Here is a 26,851-nt window from a genome sequence, read left to right as displayed (position 1 = left end):
GCAAGACAGGTTGGGTTCCCTTTAGAATGCATGTACCTACTAAGTGTGAATTGATTCCCAGTAATTCTGCAAACTCCAGGATCTAGCACAGCCCTGTGTCTTCATGCAGAAAACAGGTATTTACTTGATGTACTTTCCTCAGCTTTGCAGCAATAGGGTTTTTGGTCCATCCCTAACTTCTAGTCAGTTCTAAGACTAATACATGTATTTTTGCTTCAAAAAGCCCAGTGTACAGGAAAAAAAAGCTATAAACACAGCCAAACAGAGATAAAAGCTAGTAGCAGTTTTCAAAGGCAAGGGTGTATGTGTGTGATGTAAAGTAACATCATCTTCTGTTACGTTTTTAAAAAGTCGTGTGAAGAGGTAACAGCACAAATGTTGGGAAGACAGCAGTATAATTAGCAGAACGAATCTCTTTTCTTTGAAGGGATACTGTCTCCATTACACAACTCTGCATGGATAATGAAGAGAGTAGGGTACAGTGGAAGGAAAATTAGCTCAGGAATTGAGCAGGTTGTTTTTTTTCCCAATTTTAAGCTAGTTGTGTTGGATTTTTATGACGTGCAACTGTAAGATCACTATGACTGCGCCAGTGGTTGTGTGGAACAGAGGACTGGGAAAAATAAGTTAGAATACATTCTTAATACATTAAGAAGTTGGGTAACATTCTTAATCCCAATGTCACGGAATAGGTCATCTCAATCTTTTAAGTAATTCTGATTGGAGCTTTGGGGTCCCATGGTCTAAATGAGCTGACCACTGAGGCCAAGGTGATACATCCCACATTAGCTAAGCCTGGGTTACTTGTTCCCTCTGGTATCCAGAGTGGTCAGCTCTTCCCCGTCATCATTCGGGACGCTATGACATTCAAGATCATCCTTTTTGTGGCTTCTGCCAGGTGATACCCCCTACTTGGCTCCCACCTGGACTCCCATCCTACTCACTTCCTTTGTCCCTGAGGACTCAGTTCCCACATTATTGTCTCTAAGGCACCTTCTTGGGTAACTCTTAGTGGTAAAGGCTATTTTCTCTGATGCAGCATGCACTTTATGGAGCCCCAGCTCCCCACAGCCCATTGAGCCTGAATCTCATCCAATCCCTTTTCCAGGCCATTTGCCTCCCACAGTATATCTCCTGTTTCTTACTTCTTCTCTTTCTCATTACCACCTTAGTTCATTCATTTCTTCTCACTTGAATGACTGAATATTTTCTTAACTTTTTCCTTCCACTCTAATTTCCCTTTCATCTGCCATTTCCTTCAGGGTAATCTTCCCCAAAGCACATGGCTCTGACCATGTCAATACCTTTAAAAACTGATAGGGTGAGTGGAAAGGCAGAGTGGAGTGAGACCAAAACCTGGTGTGTACAGGAGGTTCCTTCCAGTCCAGAAGGTGTGATGTGGACTATTGCAGCAAAGTTAGAATCAATGGATCGGTGTTTCAGTAGCTGTGCTAATAGGGTGCAATTGTAGGAAGGTACCAGAACTGGACTGGGAAATTAAGGTGGGGAATAAGCAAGGATCAAGATGAATGAAGTAAGAGGAAACCCCAAACAGAAGGAAACATCAGGTTTCCTACCAATAGCCATGGTTCGGTAGGTTTGAGTTGTTTTTAAAGAAAGAGACATGACCCTGCCAATGGGGACTGTGGTGTGCCTTGCTTGTGTTTAGGTATCAAGATAGATGTATTTATTTTTTCATCAAGCAAATATTTATTAAGTCGCTATCTTAATGCCAAGCACTTTAAATCAGAGAAGGTTGCACATAGGAGCCTTGGAGGATGATAATGGTTGACTGACCCAAGTGGACATTGGGAGAAAGAAGAGACATATTTTTAGGCTTTATGTTTCCCCACACTTCCAGCTGTGTGCCTTCTGCCCAGCAGGTATTCAAACTAGTTTACTGAATTGAAAATGCATGCTACTGCAGAGTGATGTATGGACTCAGAGAAACTAGGGAAGGAGTAATAAACATCTTTAGTGAACAAACGATATGTTCATGGCCAAAAGATACAACTTTGCTCTGCTGATTACCTAGAACCTAAACTCTGCGATGTGTCCTTTTTTTTTTAACTTCCCTCTTCTTACTTTCCTCATTTACCTCTCTGCAAAGTTCTCATTAACACATTTTAATGGGTATAAATAAGGACTTCATGTCCCAAGAAAGAGAAAAGCCAAGCAGTGTGTGTAGAGTGTGTGTTTGTGTGTGTGTGAGACAGAGAGAGAGAGAAATAGTGAGAGAGAGAAAGAGAGAGAGAGAGAGAAAAGAGAGAGAATGAGCAATTATTGCGGTAGGTTTTTACATTTCAGGGCCATCCCTGAAGCTCATGTTACTTGCCAGCTCTGCAGAAGATGACTCTTAATTGCATGAGAAAGATGAGACTGGTGATAAATGCACAGATATAAATATAGATACGGTAGAGATGTTGATATCAATATAGATATAAATGCAGTCTCCCAGTTGTATCTTCAACTATATGCTATTCATTTGGTTTCCCTTTATTCTTCCCTCATAAGTTATTTTGATGTATAACTTTTTTTTTTAATAAAAAAAGAATCAGAAGCCATAAGATAGTCCTGAAAGATTTTCCTGCCACCCACTCTGAAACCCTGGGCTTAGGAAATGTTGCCTCTGTGTGTTTTAACTTCTCCCAACAGGTCCAGAACTCTAACATGTGGGTGGGTCTGGCCTATCAAACCCTTGATCAGGGATATGGGAAGAGATTTGGCACAGTCCCCTACCAATCTCAACTGATGCTCTTATACATGATCTCCCCCCATCAGGACCTGGTGGTCTTGATCTCCATGGAGGGCACAGGTGGGTGTGGTCCCTCTGGACCTGTGGCTTACAGTTCTGTCTTCTTTTAATTCTTATCACATCCCTATGAATTTCCGTAGGCCAGTAGTTTTTAACACTTTTGAATCTGTGACCTATCCCCCTCTTATACTGTTGACATTATCCACTAACTATGTTTTAAGTTTTCCTTCAATGGAAAAGTCGCAATGAGCAAAATCCATCCTGCATTCACTTTTACACTGATGTACATGATAATAGCAAAACATTAAAAATGTCCAACATACATTTGGTGCGTACAATGTGCCAGGCATAGAGCCAAACATTTTATGGTGATTCTCTTTGTTGATGCTCATGACAACCTCCCTATGGGGTATATTCTCTGATGGGTTCCATTTAACAAATAGGAAAACTGAGCCTGTGAGACAGAGGAAGTAGTTTGCTCAAAGTCACATATCTAGTAAGCAGCAGAACAAGAATTCAAACATAAGCATTATGGTCTCCAGAACCAGCCTTCTTCTTCTTTTTTTTTTTTTAAGTGAAGTATATTCAATTTACAATGCTATGTTAATTTCTGCTGTACAGCAAGGTGATTCACTTATACACATACATGCATTCTTTTTTATATTCTTTTCCATTATGATTACCCCATGATATTGAATATAGCTTCCTGCACTCTGCAGTAGGACCTTGTTGGTTATCCATTCTATATATTATAGTTTGCATCTTCTAACGCTAAACTCCCACTCCATCCTTCCCCCTTGGCAACCACAAGTCTGAAGAAGCAGCATTTTTTTTTTTTTGTCTTTTTGCCATTTCTTGGGCTGCTCCCACGGCATATGGAAGGTCCCAGGCTAGGGGTCGAATTGGGGCTGTAGCCACCGGTCTATGCCAGAGCCACAGCAACTCGGGATCCAAGCCACATCTGCAACCTACACCACAGCCCATGGCAATGCCAGATCCTTAACCCACTGAGCAAGGCCAGGGAATGAACCCACAACCTCATGGTTCCTAGTCGGATTCGTTAACCACTGAGCCACGATGGGAAATCCAGTAGCAGCATTCTTAACCACCATGTAGTTTAGATACTCATTTGAAAAAAAGTAAGAGACCCTTCGCATTGGTTGATAGATCCTGGTTGGAGACCAGAGGCTTGCCATGGGATGCATGAGACAATGTGTATGGAGAAATCACACAGTGCCTGGTGCATTCAGCAAATGTCATTCACAGGGATAGTGAATGTCTTGACCATCACTCTTACCGCTAAAAGCTTTTTAAAGGAGGGATCTTTCCATGATTACTGTAGAGGTTGAAGATGCCAGTAGCCTTGGAACAGCAGCCTTGATCATATTGTTGAACTGGCTGGGGTGAGTGAGATGGTGCCGTAACTCTTGGCATTGGCATTCTTGGTGATATAGTCAGTGTCCTGGTCCTTGGGTGGCAGCAGCAAGGGCGGAGTCTTTTCATGGAAAAGGAGAAAAGAGTGGCCACTTTGGTGTCTTTGCTGACCACACATAGCAACACTGTAATCCAGAGAGGACAAAAGAAAAAGGTGAAAGTCTGGTAATTCTCAGAGCAGCTGTGAGACACCCTTTAGTGACCTGGCCAGGCTCTTCTTGGGGGCACTTGAAAGGCGGGGGGGGGCAAGAGGGTTCCTCTTTCTCTCGGGTTGGTTTGACCCAGAGCACAGGTGCTATCACTGTAGTCATCTGTGAGGTTTGTATGAATTGCCTCTTCCTGCCATGCTGTAGACAAGACGGCTGGAGAAAAGCTCTTCTCTGGAATACTGCGCATTGAATACATGACAAAGCAACCTAAGAAGCCATGTGCTGTCCAGTATGTTACTGAGCCCACAAGAAAGTAAGGCATTTCTTAAAGGAGAGAACTGCAAACAAACAAACCATGAGCTGAAACCAAGGAGGCGAGTTATCACAAAGGCAGAGGCCTCCTGGGTGAAATGGCACAATTAGGTATCTGAAGCTTGGAGGATTATTGATTACACAGACCATGAGAATGGATTTGGGGCTCATGCAACAAGAGGGCTATTGGCCTTGAGATCCCCTCAGAAACCATGAGTCTATAAGCATCTATATAATCAGTGAAAAACTGGACTAAAAAAATCTGCCCACAACTGACAAGAAAGTGCGTTTGTCTTTGCTGTGGCTCTGGATAGAACTTTATGATGATACTTGTCTACCCCAGAGTTTTTTAGTGCCAGTCGAGGTCTCTTCTCATTGTAGGGTTATTTTGCATCAACCACAGCATCAGGACCAATAAAGCCAAAAAATTAAAGTGGTCCCAGCTTGACTGTAGTTCCCAGTGTCCAGAAACACCATAAGCAGATTTTCTTAAGGGGTCTGCAGCACCTTCAACTTGAAGGCCTCAGGAGGCCCACAGGTTAATGTCTGCCAACTATAAACTAAAGAGGAGGACCAACTACCCAAATACACGTGGGAGGAGGACCTCACGAGTGACAGTCAGCAGAACAAACAGTGGGATTATCAGATACAGACATACTACCAAAGACTATCATGTTTGAAGAAGTAAAAGATGGGATAAAAATGGCAAGAAAAAAATTGACTACCAATCAAGACCAAGCAGATCTGGTAAAAGAATGTAAGGGAACTTCTGGAGTTAAAATATAAGTATTGAAATGACAATCTAATGGATAATAGATAATGATGATCTGACAGGTGTATGGTACTCACTCTATGCTGAGGACTCTTCTAAGCTCTTTGTAAACACACCTGATGAAAGAGGGAGTACATAGAAGTTATATTTTTGACAAATTACCTTTATGGAAACAAGAAATAGGAGATATGAATGCCAGTGCTGGGTCTCAAATTTACTAGTATCTTAGACTTGTTATAGAGCCCATCTGAACCTCAGTTTCCTCAGCTGTAGAACAGAAAGAGGAGCCCATTTATCCAAAATATCTGAGATTTTGTGTATTTCATTGTAGGACTATTTCTGATGTTTAGATTTATCAACACTAAAAGAATGAAATAATAATTAAGAGAGAGGAAAAAAATCACTTTGCTATACACCTGAAACTCATTTGTTGTAAATCAACTATATTTCAATAGATTTTTTATTTTTTATTTTTTTTTTTTGTCGTTTGTCTTTTCAGGGCTGCACGCACAGCATATGGAGGTTCCCAGGCTAGGGGTCTAATCAGAGTTACAGCTGCCAGCCTATGCTACAGCCATAGCAATGCCAGATCCGAGCTGCATCTGTGACCTACACCACAGCTCATGGCAATGCTAGATCCTTAACCCACTGAGCGAGGCTAGGGATCGAACCCACAACCTCATGGTTCCTAGTTGGGTTCATTTCTGCCGCACCAAGATGGGAACTCCACAATAATTTATTTTTAAAAGGTGAGACTGACTTGATACACCCTTAATATTTACTGGATACATATTTTGGGGATAATTACTTGGCTTTAAAATTTTTTCCTTCTTAGAGATATTCAGAAGTTGGATGTCCAGTTACGCAATTGTAACTCAATGCTTCAAAATAGTTTTTATCTGTCCCAAATCCTCATGGCTTACACAAGGATGTCATTGAGACATCACATAGCAAGTATTTTCAATCTATTGGGTCCCATTATTCCCATGCATGGTGAGCCATAGCAAACGCATGCATTTTCAGAAGGTGATTTGATAAATGAATGATCATTAATAATCCTAGTAGTTAGAACATCTCTATTGTTTAGGTGCTTCTAATATGTAAAATCCTAGGTGGGGGTCAGGTAGGAAAACTAGTTTCATACTGGAATACTGCCCATTTAATAAGATTGTTCTGACATTTGAAGAGGTAATGGAAATACAGTTAATTATACATAGTAGGTACTTATCCCTCTCAGTGTTCCTTGTTTGCAAACAATGAAAAGAAAATCTGGCTTGTTTAAGCAGAAAATGAATTCAGTGGAAGGGTGGGTGGGAAGGCTCACACAATTGATAGGAAGCCTTGGAAAATGGGCGGGGACCAAAGGAGGCGAGGCTGGACACCAGGCCATGACAGTCAGTTGGCTAGGATGCCCACTCTAGCATCTCTGAACTGGTCCCTTACCACCCACACCACTGGATTCCTGAATCCTCCTCTTTGACAAATAATCTCCATCACTTCTGGGCCTCTAAGTCACTCCTTCAAGGTTAAAAATCCTGCGGGGGTGTGGGGAGAGGGCGCAGGAGTAAGGGCTGTGAGCATCACTAGGTGATGCGTGGTTCTTGTGTTGGTATCCTCCATTCACAGAAGTGGAGACAGCATCTGTTCTCCTTTGGCTTCTGTCACTGGAGACGCTGCCCTGCTCCCACTCTTCTTGGTATTCCCAGAAAAGGAAGGGTGTCTGCTTGCTGGGCAGCCATAGAAGTTCAGACACTATCAGAACTCCGAGAATCTGTACTCCCTCAAATCAATAGCTGGTGGGAGCACTGGAGTTTAATAAATGTAAAATTTAAAAAGCATCTAATCTTAATGAAATGAATTTTTTTTCTGGCATCAGTGATCTATTGATTTTTTTTCCCTAAGGAGTTCCCCTCGTGGCTCAGTGGAAACGAATCTGACTAGCATCCATGAGGATGCAGGTTCAATCCCTGGCCTTGTTCAGTGGGTTTAAGGATCCGGCATTGCTGTGATCTGTGGTGTAGGTCGCAGATGCAGCTCAGATCCTGCATTGCTGTGGCTGTGGTATAGGCCAGTGACTACAGCTCTGATTTGACCCCTAGCTTGGGGATGAACCTCCATATGCTGTGGGTGTGGCCCTAAAAAGACAAAAATTTTATTTTCCCCTGAGAACTGTATTTTTGTTTATTTGCATAAAGTAAGTCCTTCACAGCAGGAGGGATCTGTGTAGTGACAGAAATGTTCTGCATGTTATTGTCTGCATCAGTGCTGTTGTAGTATAGTTTTGAAATATGTTATCATTGGGGATAACTGGGTAAAGAATACATGTAGGATCTCTCTGTATTATTTCTTACAACTGCCCGCACATTTGTAATTATCGCAGAAAGGTTTATTTATTTTTTTTTAAAAAAAAGCATACTTTTTTTAAAAAAAATCAAACACTACAGAAAATTCCTTTTCATCAGACAGCCCCCAAACCAACTTACCCGAAGTAGAAAACTAACATTTTGATACACACATGCATGCACACACGCATGCACACTCCTATAATGTGATTTCCTGTAGAAAAAAAATATGGACAAAAATGATTACTTCAACAACATTTTTTTGCAACATACTCTTTTCACCCAACAGTATATATAAGCAACCTTCTATGCACAATGACTTCTAATCTTTTTTTTTTTTTTGTGACTGTGTGGCTTCCTGACTTTTCTGGATTTCCTCCTCTCTCCCCCTTTAGGCTCTGAGCTCCTTGGAAGACAAGAATTTCATGCTGCATCTTCAGTACATAGTGACAAGTCCCACACATGGTGAGTCCCAATATGTGAATGCAGGATGCCAGGAAGACTGTATTGTGCACAATGACACAAACAGCCCAGTGGGAGCATTACACTGTGTAGTCATACCTCACTGAGGGCGAGCCTTAAGATGCCCAGGAACCAGGGTATCATTTTGACCTTGGAGGTGGACCCGGAAATCTCACTGCCCTCTGTGGCTGATACGCTCTGTCCATTCCCACTCGGGGTCTCCCTGATTCGTTACTGCACTGGCCTTCAGGACCATATTCCTTAACTTTCCTTCTGGCTCAAACCCCTGTCCATCTTGCACTGGGTTCCATTACTGCTGGTCCTTGAAGTTTAATTTCAGAAAGAAAGAGGCCAATGCCAAAGGTACCTCTCTACTTTGGCATAATTCCACAAACCTGTGCTCAAAAGCCTAGTGTGTCACAGTAGGTGCTGATGACACAGAGATTAATTCAACCACTGATAGCAAGTTACCAAGCATTTTATGAACACCTACTGTGTACATAGAAGAGGCCATTCCAAGGTAAAATGTCGTCCCTACCCCTTGGCCAGTTAAAATTTCCTGGCGAGGATACAAGTAGATTTCTAAAAACAGTGAAATAGAACAGCATAGGTGTTATAACCAGTGTGCAAACAGTATGTTTGGAGAATATTAAAATGGTAACAATTTTCATTACATGGTCCTGTGCAGAAAAGATGACCTAAAGCATTAGGGAATAATTATATATATACATATACATATATATATATATATATAAAATGAACGGGAGCAATAATACATCATTCTATCTATCTATCTATCTATCTATCTATCTATCTATCTATCTATCTATCTATCATCTATCTATCATTTGTCATGGATCATCTCTCTGTCTCATAGCACAGAGCAAAAGGAGGATATTTCTCTCAGTGGTTCTCAGAACAGGAGGAACAATTGACTTTGAGATGAAAGTAGTGTTTGTAAAGAATTGTAATCAATAGACAGAATTCACTAGAGATCCTGGGACGATGAGAGAACATCAGGTGCAAAAGCAAGTAGGGGGCACAATACAACGTATCCAGGGGAGTCAAGTATCTAGTGTGACTGGAACATGGATGTGAACTTCAGGTTAAATAGCAAAATCCAAAAATGTGCTCCGTTAGAGAAATTAATCATTCCTCCATTCCATTTTTATTGAGAGCCTTCTCTTATCATGTAGTATTTAACATTTACTGGGCCCTGTCCTAAGAGATTTCCATATATTAAGTAATCTCATCCTTGCAGCACCCTAGGATATGCTGTTACATTCTATCATTCCCATTTTTCATATGTAGAGATTAAGACACAAAGAGGTTTCACGGCTCGATCACACAGCTGGTAAGCAGTAGACACTTCAGTCCAGGAGGTCTAACAGCGATGGCCAGTCTTCACCATGACACTATCGTGCCATGTGCAGAGCTGTGTGCCATGTGTTGGTCTTAGAGGTGGCCATGAGCATGGTTTTATCCTGCCCTTGAGAGCTTACACCCTTGGGAGAGATACTAAAAAAGCAATAACAGGAAAAAGAATAAAGTGTAAATCAGGGCATCCTGACATGGTCTGGAGCAGGGGTGGGGTTGAGAATCAAGACAATTGTACTGAGCAAGTGATCATTATGCTGTGGCCTGTAGGATGAGTAGAAGTTGTCCAGGAGTTAAGGATGGAGGTTGTAAGGAGAAGCCTAATCCTCGACTAGGAATCATCCTATGTATAGACTTGAGGCAATAAGAAGCAGGCTTCTTTTTACAAACAATGAGAAAAAAAGGCTGGCATGACCCAAGGACAGTGTTAGGGGAGTGTCCCTTAAGTCAAAGGTGTGAGGAGCAGGTGCCCAATTTTGCAGGACCTCTGTCATGATGGTGATTTTTATCCTAAATGCAATGGGAATCCTCCAAGCAGTTCTAAGGAGGGAGTTGTCATGAATTGCACTTGAAAAATCTTAGGCTGCTATTGGGAATAGTGTGTGCGTGTGTGTGTGTGTGTGTGTGTGTGTCTTATGGGATGGGTGAGAAAGGAGAGCAAGAGTGGCTGCTGGGAGCTCTTGCAGGAGACTGATGTAGTCACGACGGTGGCTTGGATAAGGGTAGTGCCTATGGGACGGGGAGACAAGCAAAGACTCAAGACATTTTGGAGGTGGAATCCATAAAATATGGGGACTGATTGGACATGGGGACTGCAGAAGACAGGTTTACCTGAGATAACTCCCAAATTTCAGGACTCTCTGGAGCAATGGTGGATAAACTTTTTCAGCAAAGGCCTGATAATACATCTTCTAGACTTCGTAGACCATGTGATCTCTTGCAAGTATCCAACTCTGCTGTTGCCGTTCAAAAGCAGCCATAGACAACAGTAAACAAAGGGAAAAGCTCTGTTCCAGTGAGCCCTGACTTAAACACGGGAAGCAGGCCAGACTGGGCTGTAGGCTGCTGCCTCCTGGTCTGGAGAGTGTGAAGGCCGTTGAGATATGGTACTCTGGAGGAGAATGGGCCAGGCGATGATTTGCGTACTTTACTTCCTTTTCATGACAAAACCATGAAGTCGCTGTTAAGGTTCTTTTCCTTAGAGATAATAATCTACACTCTGGTATGGTTAATAACATTTTCAAGGTCACACATCAAGTAAGTGGCAAAGTGAGTATTTGAACCCAGATCTTTTTTTACTTCCAAGACCATGAAAGACCTTCCTGTTACCCCATGCTATCCCCTATTCTTTTTCCCCTGAAACTACCCTGTGATGGTGGCAAAACTTTGTTTTGTAAGCCTTTCTCACTTTTCCCCAAGGGCATTTTTCTTCCTTAATGATTTTTTAAAAAGCCAAATAAAAAGGGACAGTGAGTTTCTAAATGTACCATCGTTGCTTTTGTTCAGTACAATAGACTTTATATTGCTTTGTCCAGTCCCTACGAAGTGGGACATAGGAGGTTTGTTTCCAAGAAATTAGCATCGTATTTTTCTCTCTCTCTCTTTTTTTTTTTTTGCTCCTGACACAATTTTATCTTGGGGATAAACAGTGTTATTTTCATTCCCTCCATTTGAGCCCCACATCGAACGTTTTCTATTAAAATTTAAATAAGCCACTTCAGAGGCAGATGAAGATGTGAGGCTAAAATGAGCTGATTCACTAGAATTTGTTCCTGAGAATATAACTTATTTTCTCTTACAGCTTATGCAACTCAGTTTCATAATAGAAGTTTTAAGTGGGCCAACATCATGCCGTTATAGTCATTTCCTTCAACTTTTCCACCCAGAATAACCAACTGCAAAGGGGGAAAGGGAGGATACAAACTCTCTCATCCTCCACCCTATGGAGACCCAATTATTATTCTAGGAAATTGCTGGAAGCTGAATATTTTTTTGAAGATATATTGAATTCTCTTTGTGTAATCTTCAATCTGTACACATGCAACAACATCTTTGCTGCTGGCTGATTGTCCACATTTCTCTCTTTCTCCTTTGCTTGAAGTTGGAAACAGGGCTTGCCAAGGTGGGGAGATATGGGCGGGGGTAAGGTAGGAGGTACTGAGAGGAGAGGGGAGTGGGACCAGAGAGCAGGGTGGGTGCTGAGATGGAACAAAGGCAAGGTTGAAAACTGATTGGTGGGCAAAGAACCAAAGTGTCAGAGGAGAGGCTGGATGGCTTCCAGATCAGAGGTCTAAAGTCAGGGCACAGGAGTTCCCACCATGGCTCAGCAGAAATGACTCTGACTAGCATCTATGAGGACACAGGTTCGATCCCTGGCCTTGCTCAGCGGGTTAAGGCTCTGTGAGCTGTAGTGTAGGTTGCAGATGTGGCTCGAATCTGGCATTACAGTGGCTGTGGTATAGGTTAGCAGCTGCAGCTCTGATTCGACCCCTAGTCTGGGAGCCTTCATATGCCATGGATATGGCCCTAAAAAAGACAAAAAAAAAAAAAAAAGTCAGGGCACAGAGCAAAGAATTCAGTACCAAGTAGGCAAGAGAAGGGTAAGCAAAGTTCTAGAGGGGTGGAATAGCATGCAAGTCATTCTGAGTGATTAAGGGAAGAGTGTTACCCAAGCTATATTCCTTATCAATCATTGTTTTAAAAGAAAATATTTCTTTTGTTGAGTAACTTTGAAAATATGTACCTTGATTATTAGAGAGCCATATTGATAGGGATAATAGTAAAAATGATGATAGAGATTAAAATAAATAGATATACAGATGTTTGCTGACATAAACCTCATTACCACTCACCAATACCCCATTTCTTTCTACTGCTGGACATACTGAATGAATGAATCTCCCCTGGGATAGAAGTTAGGTGTGGACACAGGACTTGCTTGGACCAATGAAATATAAGTGGAAGTGACATGTGTAATTGCTAGCGTTCACCTCTTCAGTTTGCTTTTCTCCTTGCCTCTGTGATGGGTGTCATTCTCAAAATGAAGATGCTCCCCCGCCCCGTACACACTCCAACACCAACATGGTATGAACGTGTAGGATGGACAAGAAGTAATATTTTGCTGTTTTAAGCCACTGAGATTTGTTATAGAAGCATAACTTGGCTTATGCTGACTGGAAAAATAGTTAACATTTAATGAGCACTCACTATGTTCAGTATTATACATGTATTAACACATTAGTATATTATTAGTGGCTCTGCTATGTCTAGAGATAGATAAATATGGAAATGAAGAAACCTGGTATAAGTTTCTCCAAGTGAATACAACAATAGAAGCCCCTTATTCCTACTTTCCTTATTTTGGGTACAGAATACCTATTGAGGCCTTGTGGAACATAATCAGATAACACGCATGGGAAAACTCATGTCTGAAATATGTCCTACTGTCCGTAGCCTGAGATGAAGCATCATGGACCACAGGGAGAATAGGTGATTTACATAGTGGGCAAATTGAGGTCAAGAGTTAAAAATGCTGACAGCTTCTCCTGTCCTTTCCGCAGCAGAGCCTGAGATGGTCAGCGGCTCTTCATTAAAGCATGACTCTGACTCTTGGCAGAGGAGGGTGAAAGTGGAACAATGGGGAAGATGAGGGTTTGTATTTTGGTGGGTTAATCTCCTTAGGGGAAATAGCCAAGTGCTAGCTTTTTTCCCCTAAACCAAAAACCTCAGAAAAGATACCATTGCTCATCTATTGAATGGGTGGGGGAGCAAGACTGAGAGTAAGAATTAAGTAAATATGATTTTGGAAAGGTGAGGCTCCTGTGGCTAATGCATCCATGGCCAGTATTTTCTATTAGTCATAGTAATATGACTCAAATGGTCATGTGATGGAGAATGTATCACAAAGATGCCAGGCATGATGACTAATTTTAGGTGTTGACTTGATTGGGCCATGGATTTCCCAGGTTAAATATTATTTTGGGTATGTCTGTGAGGATGTTTCTGGATGACATTAGACTTTAAATTGGTGGACTTTGTAAAGCAGATTGCCCTCCCCAGTATAGGTGGGCATCATCCAGTCCATTGTGGGCTTGAATAGAACAAAAAGGCAGAGAAAGGAGGACTTTTCCCCACTTTGCCTCCTGCCTGCCTTCTTGAGCTGGGACATTGGTCTTCTCCTGCCTTTGGACTGGGGTTTATACCATCAACTCCCCTGATTCTTGGGCCTTTGGACTTCAACTGAAATTATACCACCAGACATTCTGGGTCTTCAGCTTGTAGACAAAAGATCTAGGAACTTCTCTGCTTCCATAATCATGTGCACCAATTCCTCATAATAAATCTCTTCCTACGTATATAAATCCTATTGGTTCTCTATCTCTGGAGAACCCTGACTGATACATTGGGTGACCACATTACTATTCTTAAAAGTCACTGGGTAGCCCAAATAGTCCTTGGGGGTAGGTGGCCGAAGAGACAGTATGACCTTAAGACTGGATGTAGAAGATGCATGGAAAGGACTCAGGACACTGTGCCTATTGTTTCTGCTTCTGGGAACACTCTACTCCTAGAACTTTGCATGCCTGATTCCTCCTTATCGTTCTGGCCTTGCCCAAAAATATCACCTTTTCAGAAGGGACTTCGGTGACCTCTCAATGTACAGGCCTGAATCAATTTCTATAACATCACTGCATTTTACTTACACCCCAGCACTCATCACTACCTGATTAATACTTTTCTTATTAATTTATTTTTTTTCATTGGTTTCCCCTTAGTAAAATATAAGTGCCATGGGTACAGAGATCTTGTAATGCTCAGTAAGGAATCCCTAGTGTCCAACACAGTTTCATGCACCAGTAGAAACTCAACAAGTATCTCAAAATGATCAACTGAATGAATAAAATATTGAATTAATAGCAGGTGCAAAGGAAACTAGTGGAGCTCATTACAGTGAAACATGCATAAAATGGACAGAAAGAAACCCTATGGTGGTAGCATTCCACTAAGAGCAGCAGACAGACATGGGAAAGCCCTCAGTTCATCTATATCATGGACCAGTGCAGAACCACAAATCAGGCTTGATGTGTTGCTTGGCTCCAGAAGCTACCCTTCATACATACTCAACTCCACTAGGGCTGGGTTTGTGCTACTTACTGAATATTTTCACAGCCTCCATAGGTTAACTGTAGCAAAGTGACTGCAATTCAGAACTGTGATTATTTGTTAACTTACCTATCTCAGTAACTAGTCCACATGTTCCTAGAAAGACTGTGTCTTATTCATAATAAGAATATTATTATGGGTCATAGAAAGAATGTTTAACAAATAGTTGTGGAATGGATAAATACATGAATACTTACATAGACAATCCATTTATCACCTCAACCCAATTGTTGACTCTCGTATTAATGCTTTCCACCTGTGTTTTGAGCCTATCCCAGACTTTAGATCTAGAATGGCAAGTAGATCTCATCCTGTATGCCAATGGGTCAATATTAGTTGCTACATAAAGAGAAGAATCTCAAGGCTAGTTCTAGTTCAAATGGATATGGGTACCATGATTGATTAGTAATGTCTGTAACTGGCAAGGGACAGAGGGGAGACATGAATTCCCTGTATTTTCTAACTCGAACTTATGACTTCCTTACTAGTGAAAAGTGATTGCATCTGACTCAGTTTTACCCAAACACCTCTTTATAGTCAGTATTTCAACTAAATTCTTAAATCACACTTGGTGAATTTTAAACTCTTTAGCTTGAATTCTCTTCTTTATGAAGGGATATTTAATATTGTAAGTGCTAAGGACAGCAGTTGTGAAGGAGAAAGGAGGGAGAGGAGATACAAAGGAGGAAGAAGTGAGGGAGGGAAAGTGGAAAAATAGAACTCGATGTTTATAAATTGAGAAAAACACAACAGAGGAGGGTCATGGCATGGAGGATAGGTTAAGAGAATAGCTAAAGAAAAAGGTAGAGTGGAAATCTCCTCTTGGGTGGTAATTGCAGCCATGAAATTTAAAATAGGCCTAATAATACCTGAACCCTTTGAAGTCTGACGGCTTAAATCAGATACTCTCTCAAGATTTCATCAGGTTCATAGGTTAAAGAATTCTGGGTTAATTTTTTTCTTTCTTACTTCTTTGCTTATGTTTCCTTTCTTTTCTATTCTTTCTTGTTACCTCTTAACTTCTCTCCATTCCTTTCCTCATCTTTTTCTCCCTCCCTCCCCCTTCCTCTCTCTTTGCCTCTCTACCTTCCTTCCATCTTTCCTTCCTTCCTCCTTTTCTTCTTTTTAAATTTCCTTTCTTCTTCATTCACCCAAAGTATAAGATTACTGTGCTAATGCTTAAAGTAATATAGGCAGATGAGAGACCCATTTTTTACTCTTCACTGGTTCTTGATTCCCTTGGGAGGACAAGATTAGAGGCGTTCTATAGCATAAAACCTAAGTGTCTGGTGGTTTAATGAAACATGGATTGTAATCCCATCTATGCCATTGGCTGCTTGGTGACTTTACCTCCATGAGCCTTATAGTTTCTTCATCTATAGATCAAGGATCATAATGACACCTTCTCTGTGGGGTAGTGGGAGAAATGTATGAGATAATGTTATAAAATCTTAATGGATAAGTATCAGTTACCTTGTTAAGTATTACTATATAATGCAACCTTTTGGATCTTCATTACTTGAATGAGATGTTTCCTCTTCTGTCTCCCCTGAATGCTCAGCTTATCCTCTTAGACTCTGCTACAATTTCACATTTTATCCTTGCATTTTCTTTTCTACTATGTGCACATATGTTTATTATTTGCCCCTTAAATGAGATGATGTTTCATAATCAGGTATTAATTAAGATATTCTTAGCAATAAAGTAAGATAGTATCCGAGTAAAATAGTTTAATTGATAAAGTTTCATTACCTAACCTAAAGAGGAGTAGGAAAGTAGGAGGTTCCAGGTTATTTAATCCAATGGAGCAAGGTGTCAACAGGGCCAGGCATCATTCCTTGTAGCCATCTGCAGCCTGCTGGTATTCACATGAGACATGTGCCCTCATGTTATCAAATGGCTGCTGTGACACCAGCCCTTACATTCTCAAAATCTTTTACAGTGGCCTCCGAAGGACCTCCCCTTTTACCTCATTGGCCAAGGTTGCATCACATGGCCAAGTCTAAATCAAGCTCTTTCAAAAGGAATAGAACTGCCTTTATTGACTTGGACTGACCAATATTCACTTCTTGGCTTAGCCTGGAGTCATCTTCCTAGAGAAGATGGGAAAATTAATGTGAATAAGATCAAAGATTTTCCATTATGGAAGAAGAAAACAGAATTGAGGAGTTAGTTATGCAACTAAGGAAGTCTTCTATAATTCACATTTATCTCTCAAACTCCCAAAAACTGCCAATCACTTAGTAGTCTTTGAAGTAGTAGGTCTTTTGAAATATTTGTGTCAAGAAAACCCCATTCTTAGAGTTCCTATGGTGGCTTAGTGGTAATGAACCTGATTAGTATCCATGAGGATACAAGTTCGATCACTGGTCTTTCTCAGTAGCTTAAGGATCCAGGGTTGTCATGTGCTGTGGTCTAAGTTGCAAACATTGCTCAGATCTGACATTGTTGTGGGTGTGGTACAGGCTGGCAACTACAGCTCCAATTCAACCCCTAGCCTGGGAACCTCTACATGCCATGGGTACAGCCCTAAAAAAAAACAAAAAAGAAAGAAAGAAAAAGAAAATCTCATTTTTGCCTATACCTACAATTGCCTGCTCAATATTTCTACTTGGATTGCCATCAAACCACCAAAAGCTAGGAGAGAGGCATAGAACAGATTCTTCCTCAGAGACCTCGGAAGAAACCAACCTTATGGACACCTAGATCTGGTACTTCCAGCTTCCAGAACTGTGAGATAATACAAGTTGGTTGCTTACCACCCAGTTTGAGATACATTGTTGCAGCAGCCCCAGTACACTTCCCATTGCCTACTAGATAAAATCCCTGCCCTTTATCACTTAGGGTCTTGTTCTATTTTATAGCATCTTACACCATTCCGTCCACTAGAGATAACTCGTACAAGATCTAGATTCTTCTCAGGGTTCTTGAAACGTGACTTTGAGTATCATACATATTCCTTCATTTTTCTTGTCAAATCACATTCTTTCTTTCAATTGTCTTTTTTTCAGAGAGGCTTTTCCAGCCCTGTCTCCCCAGAGGGAGTTTCCTCTTTTCTGTTCTCCCCTCACACCTTGTACAAACCTCCACTGAAGCACCTATTCCACTGGATTACTTTTGCCTTTGTTTTATGACTGTGTCTCTCTTTCTAGACCAAGGGAACTTTTAGAGTCAAAAATGACTTTTGACTCACTTCTTTCCTTCCAGTAGCAAGCCCAGGGAGGTGGCTTATACCACCCAGCAATCCTTGCTGACATGTTACTGAGGAATTGGGTACGGCCAGGGGGAAGTGGGCTGGAAAACTTGGTTTTGTATTTGCTCTGCCTCTCACTTGCTGGTTGACCTTCAACAAGTTTCTTAATCATTCTGGGCCTCCGTGTTTATATCTGCAATGTCTCAGGATGCCTTAACAGTGTCCCGTTGGAATCTTCACCCAAGAGTATTCTTTCTTCAGATTCTCAAAGGGAGCTAAAAGGAAGTTGTAAATATTGAGTGACAGAAATTCAGGCAGATGTAGGTCAAAGGATAATGTTTCCTAAACAAAGGTCTGCTCAAGTCTCCCACTTGTACCCACAAAGGCAGCCATTTCTTTTGCTTCTTGGCAAGGCCGACTGTAACCCAAACCTGCCAGGCCACAACAGCTGGGAGTATCATTATAATTTGGGCTTTAAAATGAATGGCTCATAAGCAGGATGACTGGACTATTCAAGAATACCCCCTCCTTTGCTGGCAGTCAGGGGGAGCCTGCATGAGGAAATGGAGCAGCTTCCAACAAGACACCTGCAAAACCTGAAAGGGAAGGGCCCTAGGGTAGAAGGTGGAGCTTCCCACTGCACTCACTCCCTCCTCCTCCTTTCTCAGCACTTGTGTCTCAACCCAGAGCAATAAAAATCTCCAGTTTGGATCTCTCCATTGTGGATGAGCTCCAGGTTGCCCATGGAGTCAGCTTTGGATGGCTAGTGAGCTAGATTGTGTGACAGAAAAAGACTAAAATCTTCACCTCTGCAATGGTGCCAAATCGTGTTGGTTACAGATGAGTTTTCTCATGGGAAATTCTTGGCTAGTTTTGCCGTTAGCGAAAGGTCCCTACCACCTCAACACTAGTCTTTGAGAGATCAATATCTTGACAGCCTGGGGCAGTCACAGAAAGTGTTCCCATGATCTGAGTAGCTAAACAGGGCTCTCCATGCTAGTATAATATAGATACATTTTTTCCTCCCTCTTGGTATATTTTGTATACTTCATTTATAGCTTGTTAGCTTGGGCAGATCACTTGCTCTCCATGGTTCATAGTGATCTTGCTGTGCAATGGATATAAGGATGTCTATTACATTTACTTCCAGCAAAGCCATTTATTTATCTCACTGAAAGTCGTTGACTCAATGAGGTTACCTCTAGTTTTAAGATTTACAATTTGTTGCAGGAAAATGTGACTTTAATTTAGTTTTGCAAAAGAACACTTACTTAACTGATTTTAATGGGGAGAAAACCCTGTTAATCCCTGGATTATCATAGACCTGGTAGTGACAGCCTTGTGTCCTTCGAAGGCTTGGTTCAGATAATAACCCTACTGACATTTCTTTCTAGGTTGCATGGTACTTCTTTTTTTCCATTTCTATTTGCAATTTTATTTTTCCCCATAATAGCCAAGAAAGCTTGATATTATCACTTCCATCTACCAGACAAGATTATTGAGGCCAGGGGAGAGTAAATGGTGGTCCCAAGGTCACCTAGCAGTAAGAAGCAGTTAATACCTAGAACCAGGTCTTGTGACTCCACATCCACTGCTTTTTCCCCTACAAAGATGATTACACTGTCCCTGTTTGGAATCATTTAACGCTTTATCGCAACATCAGTCAAAAATGTATTCAGTGTCTGCTATGAGCCAGGCTCTTTGATAAATGCCTGATAACTCCCAATCTCTGTGCTAAAGAAGCTCACAGTTGAATAGTCAAGATAAGATTCCTGCAAATATAGCCCCAATACAATGCAGAATATCAATAGATTAGGAATTAGAAAGTCTTCAGATCATAGGGGACCATTGAATGTCTAGCTAAGGAATAGAATTTATTGGTAGGCCAGGAGGAGCCAATTTGAGTGTCTTGTGTTCAGTAAGCTCTTCTTAAACAAAACAAAGCAAAGAAAACATGAAGAGTGTGTAGAGCAAGGATTTGTATCTTCACCGCTCGCTATGGAGGAAAAATGGAGGAAAGCAAGTAAGATGCAGTGGCTTATGCAGGTTCCAATGAGTGAGAGAGAACAGGGACGCTGACTGTGCCCTTTTCTTAGTTTCTATCGTGCAGATGTGGTAGAAGTTGACTGGGTGGGAAGACAGGAGTTGGTGGGCCACAGGGTACCCTAGCTTCCATCTCCTGCTTCTCTGGGACATGGCATACTAGTCTGTTGGCTCTTAGAGCCTGCTGTAGTCATGCCACTTCTCCACCTGGCCTTTTGAGAGAGAACTCAACCACATGACTTTCTTTGGTCAGTAAGTGGTTAGCAGACTTGACACAGTAGTACTTTGAAAGGGCCTTGCATTCTGGACTTTGCTCTTTTGTACCTCTTGTCATCACACATGAGCATGTGCAGGCTAGTTCAGAGTGAGACAGCACTGCAGAGCTGCATGCAAAGAGAGCGAGTACAGGGTCGGCGAAGAACTAGGGCCATCGCTGCAATTTAACAGCATCTGTCTATTGCAGCATCTCTTCACGAAACACCATGCTTTTCTCTGCCATGTCTGCGCTGAATCCCATTCATGTCATCTAGGGCTGCATGTGTGAGTTGACCACCCCCCAGGTGTACCCTTCCTTTAAGTACAGCCCAAACATCATCTCTTTAAGGAGATACTAAACAATTCTAAATCCTGCTATGGGTTCTCATCTCTGGGCACCTAAAGCCAGTAAAAACGAAGACTCTGAATATACTGAATGAATACACTGTCTTTTTAAAGAGTATAGTTGATTTACAATGTACTGTAAATCAAAGTATTTTTTTATTGAAGTATTGTTGATTTACAATGTTCTGTCAATTTCTGCTCTACAGAAAGTGACCCAGTCATACATATATGCACATTCTTTTTCTCTATCTTCTATCATGTTCTCTCACAAGTGATTGGATATAGTTCTCTGTGCTATACAGCAGGACCTCTTTGCTTATCCATTCTAAATGCAATAGTTTGCATCCACTAATCCCAAACTCTCCATCCATCCCACCCCCCACCACCACCACAAGTCTGTTTTCCATGTCTGTGAGTCTGTTTCTGTTTTTGTAGAGAGTTTTATTTGTAGCATATTTAAGATTCCATGTATATAAATGATGTCATATGGTATTTGTCTTTTTAAATTTTGTTATTAAAGTATAGTTGATTTATGGTGTTCTATCAATTTCTGCTCTACAGCAAAGTGACCCAGTCAAACACATATATGAATGAATATACTGTCTTTTGATGTACTATCTTATTTGAATGTCTCCTTCAAGTAAATATGTAGCAGACAGGGATCTTAGGAAAAGGCAGAGAGAGAGTGTGTGTAGGAGCCCTAAGTAGCCAAAGGTAGGTCCTCAAACCAGACATCTAGAGCCTCTTCAAAGATGCTTCCTTAAGAATTTGAGTTAAAGGTCTTATCCAGACAGGAAGCATGGGGTTCAGGCCCCAGAGCCTCATCCATAGGGCAGAGGACGAAAGGTACAGTTGTGGGTAGGTATTTGGTATGACAGGATACTTATATTCGTGGGCAACCAGGGCACTACGTCATTGTCAAAAACATTCATAATACTTAACAGCTCTCCTTTACTGGGCACCTATGTTATGCCTTCCAGGTAGATGCTATAACTCTCATGTAACAAATGAAAAAACTGAGACTCAGAAAAGAGAAGTGATTTACCCAAGATCAAACACCTGGTGAGCAGTAGAGATACAGTTCAAACCCAGGCCTACTTAATCCAGAGCCAGCACTTTCCTGCTCTGGCAGTAATACATCACTTCCGATATGTATTAGTACCCTTGTGATTTCCAGCTGTACATCTACCTCATCTAAGTAGGTCAGGCCCTCCTCAGTGGGGCCATATCACCAGGTAGGGTTTTGGTAGGAAAGATGATTGGGAAGAAGGAGAGTTTGTCTGTGACCCCATGGACAGTCGTGTCCCCAGATCCTCATGTCCCACCATCTGCATGTCCCATGTGTCCCGGGGGCCACACATTGGCTGGTGGAACACAGTGGTGCTTGTTGGAGAGGAAGGAGCAGAAATTCTATCTCTGGATTTGCTCTAAACAAACTGCCTTAGTTTGAATTACTTTAACTATAAAAGAAGGGAGTTGAGCAACATTCAATTCCAACAGACAACATTTGGGTCCCTCTAGTGCTAATGGATGAAGCTGTGTAAAGAGAGGAGTCAGTCCCTCCTCCAAGGAGCACATGGTTCACCTGGGGGGCAAGAGCACAAGCCCAGTTCCTCTGACACAGCTCAAGCGGTGGTGAGACTGAGGCAGAGGTGAAGCCGCACCACAGGGGCCACAATGACAGACACCAGTAGGGAGGACTGAGGGAAGGTTACACTGGAAGTCGATGGGCAGGGGAAGTTCAGGAGTGAGTAGAGTTTCTGGTTTTGCTTTTGCTTTTTGCTTTTTAGGGCTGCACCTGTGGCATATGGAAGTTCCAAGGCTAGGGGTCAAATCAGAGCTACACTGCCGATCCCACAGCAACGTGGGATCTGAGCTGCATTTGTGACCTACACCACATCTCAGGGCAACGCTGGATCCCTGACCCAGTGAGTGAGGCCAGGGATCGAACCCGCATCCTCATGGATCCTAGTCAGATTGGTTTCTGCTGCACTACAAGGGAACTCCCAGTGAGTGAAGTTTTTAAAGAGGAGTAAGGGTCTCATTTCATCTAAGTACTTTTGGAGTCTTTCGGGGTGCCTGGAAAATTGCAGGTCTTAGTGACTGCTTGTTGACTGAAAATGAAGACATGAAGGAGAATAAATGAATGGCCATTTCAGCCCCAGAAATGCCATAGTCTATTGTTTACAGACTCAACAAGGCAGTGGGGAAAATAATTCTATTGTGTTTTACGTTTTATAATCTAGCCAAGAAATCTGACATATGGAAACACTGTACTCATTTTATTTGGGGTTTAAGAGTATTGTTTATTATAAACACTCTTTAATGTGGAAGAAATATAAAGGTGTGACTTATCTTATAAAACTAGTCAGTTTCAACATTTTGTTATATATTCTTCCAATCCTTTCCCTGAGCTTAGGTGCACACACACACACACACACACACACACACACACACGCACTTTAACACCTGTTTTTGCTTTACATAGAGTAAAAATTGTGTTCAGACAAGAAACAAAATAAGAGAATGCAGTTTTAATAGTCTGTTGGACTTTTTCTCTTTGGCTGTGCCCACATCATACAGGAGTTCCCAGGCCAGGGATTAAACCAGAGCCACAGTAGTGACCTGAGCCACATTAGTAAGAATGCTGGCTCCTTAACCACTAGGCCACCAGGGAACTCCTCCATGTGACTTTTTGTATGAAAATAAAGCCGATGGTAAAATAAAAGAGGGGCGTAACATGGCATCTTCTGCTATAGATGTTCAAAATATGAAAATTATTTCTTTTTTCCCAGTATAACCTTTCTTTTCTCTGCAAAAGGATGCTATTAATGGAAATTATGATAATTATCATTCAGTACCTCTCCACCATATACCCTTGTACAAAGTACTTCACATGCATTAATGTTTTTTATCTCGCCACAACTTTACAAGTTGAATTATGCTGTTTCTGTTTTAGAGAGATGGTTTAGAAAGTTGTCACATCTACTTAGCTACAAACCCAGGCTTGTTCAACTCAAAGCCAAGTCCTCACTCCAAGGACATCAGAGGTGGTGTTCCAGAGGTCTCCACACAGTACTGAGAACCAGACTTCCAGAGGTCATAGGATCCTTCCATGACTTTATTTTTTATATTTATATTTTAATTAATTTATTTATTTTTGTGGCTGTACCTGTGGCATATGGGAAGTTCCCAGGCCAGGGGTCGAACCTGAGCCACATCTTCGACCTATGCAGTGGCTGCCGCAATGCCAGATCCTTTAATCCATTGTGCAGTCCAGGGATTGAACCCATGCCTCTGCAGCAACCCAAGTAGCTGCAGTCAGATTCATAACTCATGTGGCACAGAGGGGACTCCGTTCCATGACTTTATTTTATGATTTATGTATGTATGAATTTATTTATTCATTTGCTTTTAGAGCTGCAACTGCAGTGTATGGAAGTTCCCAGGCTAGGGGTCCATTCAGAGCTACAGCTGCCAGCCTGCACCATAGCCATAGCAATGCAGTATCGGAGCCATGTCTGCACCCTACATCACCGCTCACAGCAATGACCGATCCTTAATCCACTGAATGAGACTGGGAATCCTAGTTGGGTTTGTTAACACTGCACCACCATGGGAACTTCCCCCTTCTATGATTTTAAAGGGCTTCTGGGGATGCGTCTTTGTCCTGTAGAGGTTAAGTGCAGCTGACAGTGGACTGCTCCAGCCAGCTGTTGAGTGCTATGCCTGTTATAGTCCCTAGACTTACCTCTCTGACAGAACCGACTATCTGAGTTGCAAAGAGTGTCCTGGTCAGGCAACCCATTGATCACCCTGCCAACACCCTGCATCAGTTGCCAGCCATGTGAGCGAGCCATCTTGGGCCTGAACACAGGCAAGACTTCAGACTGACACAGGTCACCTGTCAGCAGACCGTAGCCACGTGAGGAAATTCAGTGGGAGAACCAACGAGCTGAGCCCACTCAACCCACTGGACCATGAAAGATAATACTAAATTTTTATTTTATTTGCAGGGTTTGTTACACAACAATAGATAATCATAGCAGTGACATTGAGTTGGGTCGAATTTCAGATCTAAAGGAATTTTTCCAGGACATTTTTTCCAGTAAGTGAATTTTTGGCTTTAAAATTCAAATTCACGCATGGGAAAGACTATTTGGACTCTCACGGAACTGGTCACCTCCATTAAATATTGGCAGTGAGGAATTTTTTGGTGTCTATATGGAAAAAAGGCTTTCTGTAGATAGACATTTCAATAGATCAAGGTTTGGCCTTTAGTGTATTTAAAAAAAAGGAGAAACATGGTGTTCAGAGCCAAAAACCTTACAAAGATATCTGAAAAAAAAAAAAGAAAAAAAATTTTCAAAATTTTGAGAATAAATTAGGTTACATGCAATACAGGGTTTTAACCAGCAAATCATATGGGCCTATTCTAATTTTCTTGTATGATAACATCCCTGACCAGTAGATTGAGAGCAAGAAGACTTGCATTCCAGAAGAACTTTGCACTTGGTCATGCTATATTATTCTTTCATATGGCCATGAATTAAGGAGCCTAGTATCTTAATTAAGGATTGTATGACTATACTTTATGGAGATTCTGTGATTTTCTTTTCAGGTCGTGATAATAGTTGGCTGATTTTATGAAGGAATTTGCAAGTTTAAGTGTTAATGATCTGGAATATTTTAAATAGGACTGGAATTATTTTCAGAGGCTTTTTAGAATCTTTTTGTGAAATGCTTAACCTGGAGCTATGTATTCGTGTGTGTGTGTGTGTGTGTGTGTGTGTGTGTGTGTGTGGTTAAGGGGGTGGGGTGATGATGACTTCTGGAATTCCAGCCTGCACAACTGTTTGGATAGTGGTGCCATTGCCTAAGACAGGGAGCTCTGGAAGAAGGCCTGACTTGGGTGAAAATCTCATGGATTTAATTTTAGAGAAATGTTGGTTTTCAGATTTGGCCTGGGGAGAGGGCTAAGGGTGGCAATGAACTTGACTTGTGCAGAAGCTGTGCTTAAACATTGTATTCATTTACCAGGACTGTTGGGACAAAGTGCCACAAACTGGGTGATTTAAACAATGGAAGTTTATTATCTCATGTTTCTAGAGGCTAGACATTCCAAGATCGTGTTGGCAGAGTTGGTTCATTCTGAGAGCTCTGAGGGGAAACCTTAGTCCCTTCTCCCAGCTTCCCTCAGCCGTTTGGCTTGTGGTGGTGGCATAACTTCACTCTTCCCACATGGTCCCCCCACGTGTATGTCCGTTTTCAAATCTCCCCTTCTCACAAGGACACCAGTTATAATGGACTGGAGCCCCTTCTAGTGACCTCATTTTGATCTTTTTACCTCTGCGAAGACCCTATCTCTGGTTGAACTCACTTTCTGAGGCACTGGGGTTTGGGACTCCACCATTTGAGTTTTGGCAAGGGGAGAGCACGGTTCAATGTATAGCAGATAGCAGGCATGCTGTTCAAACTTAGATTTTGTTTATTTGGGGGTAGCTTGTGGGGTGGGCTTAATGAAGATTGAGAAAATATGCTGTCCCTCCCGACCACTCCTTGTTGCTGCCACTCATTTGCTGCCACATATGTGTTCAAGGTGACCTCAAGATCCTCCAAAGCAGATGTTACACTGAGTAAAGGAAGTCAGTCACCAAGACCATGGATTGGATGCCTCCATTTATATGAAATGATCAAATAGGCAAATTCGTAACAAATCAGTGATTGTCTAGGACTGGGCCTGCCGGTGGGATGTGGACCCATAGCTAATGGGTATAGGGTTGCTTTTGGGGGTGGTGAAAATGTTCTAAAATTTGAATATGGTGACTTTCACACACAACTTTGGGAATCTAAAAACCATTGAGTTGTAACTTTCAATGGATAAATTGTAGGGTTTGAATCATACCTCAATAACGCTGGTAAAAATAAAAGCAGATGTTAAGTCAGCAGTCGGAATGTGAGGGTGTTTGAGGGAATTTTAAAGTCCATTTCAGTCATGAGACTCTAAGATCTGCATTTTTTCATCTCTCTGGATCTCATTTTTTATTTGTAAAATGAGACTGGAGTCTATGTGTAATACATGACCCCTCTATGAGTCCACTAAAAGCATGACCTGATACCCTTGGTTCCCTTTCCAGGGTGGACTGACTTAGAGAGAAACAGATCTAAATTTGAATACAGGAGTTCCCATTGTGGCTCAGCGGGTTAAGAACCCAACTTTGAGAGAAACAGATCTAAATTTGAATCCAG

General features: G+C 41.7%; 1 long non-coding RNA gene across 1 annotated transcript in view; it reads left to right on the top strand.

Moving 5' to 3' along the window:
- Window positions 1–26,851, top strand: part of LOC102158082 — a 367,968-nt gene that overhangs the window by 79,468 nt on the left and 261,649 nt on the right. The window contains exon 3 of the long non-coding RNA XR_002346368.1: window positions 8,160–8,229. This is a non-coding gene — a long non-coding RNA (uncharacterized LOC102158082). The remainder of the gene's footprint in view (window positions 1–8,159; window positions 8,230–26,851) is intronic.

The sequence above is a fragment of the Sus scrofa genome, chromosome 8 (genome assembly GCF_000003025.6).
Source record: "Sus scrofa isolate TJ Tabasco breed Duroc chromosome 8, Sscrofa11.1, whole genome shotgun sequence".
In the NCBI taxonomy this organism is placed as follows: Eukaryota; Metazoa; Chordata; class Mammalia; order Artiodactyla; family Suidae; genus Sus; species Sus scrofa.
This window is presented reverse-complemented; position numbering and strand designations above follow the sequence as displayed.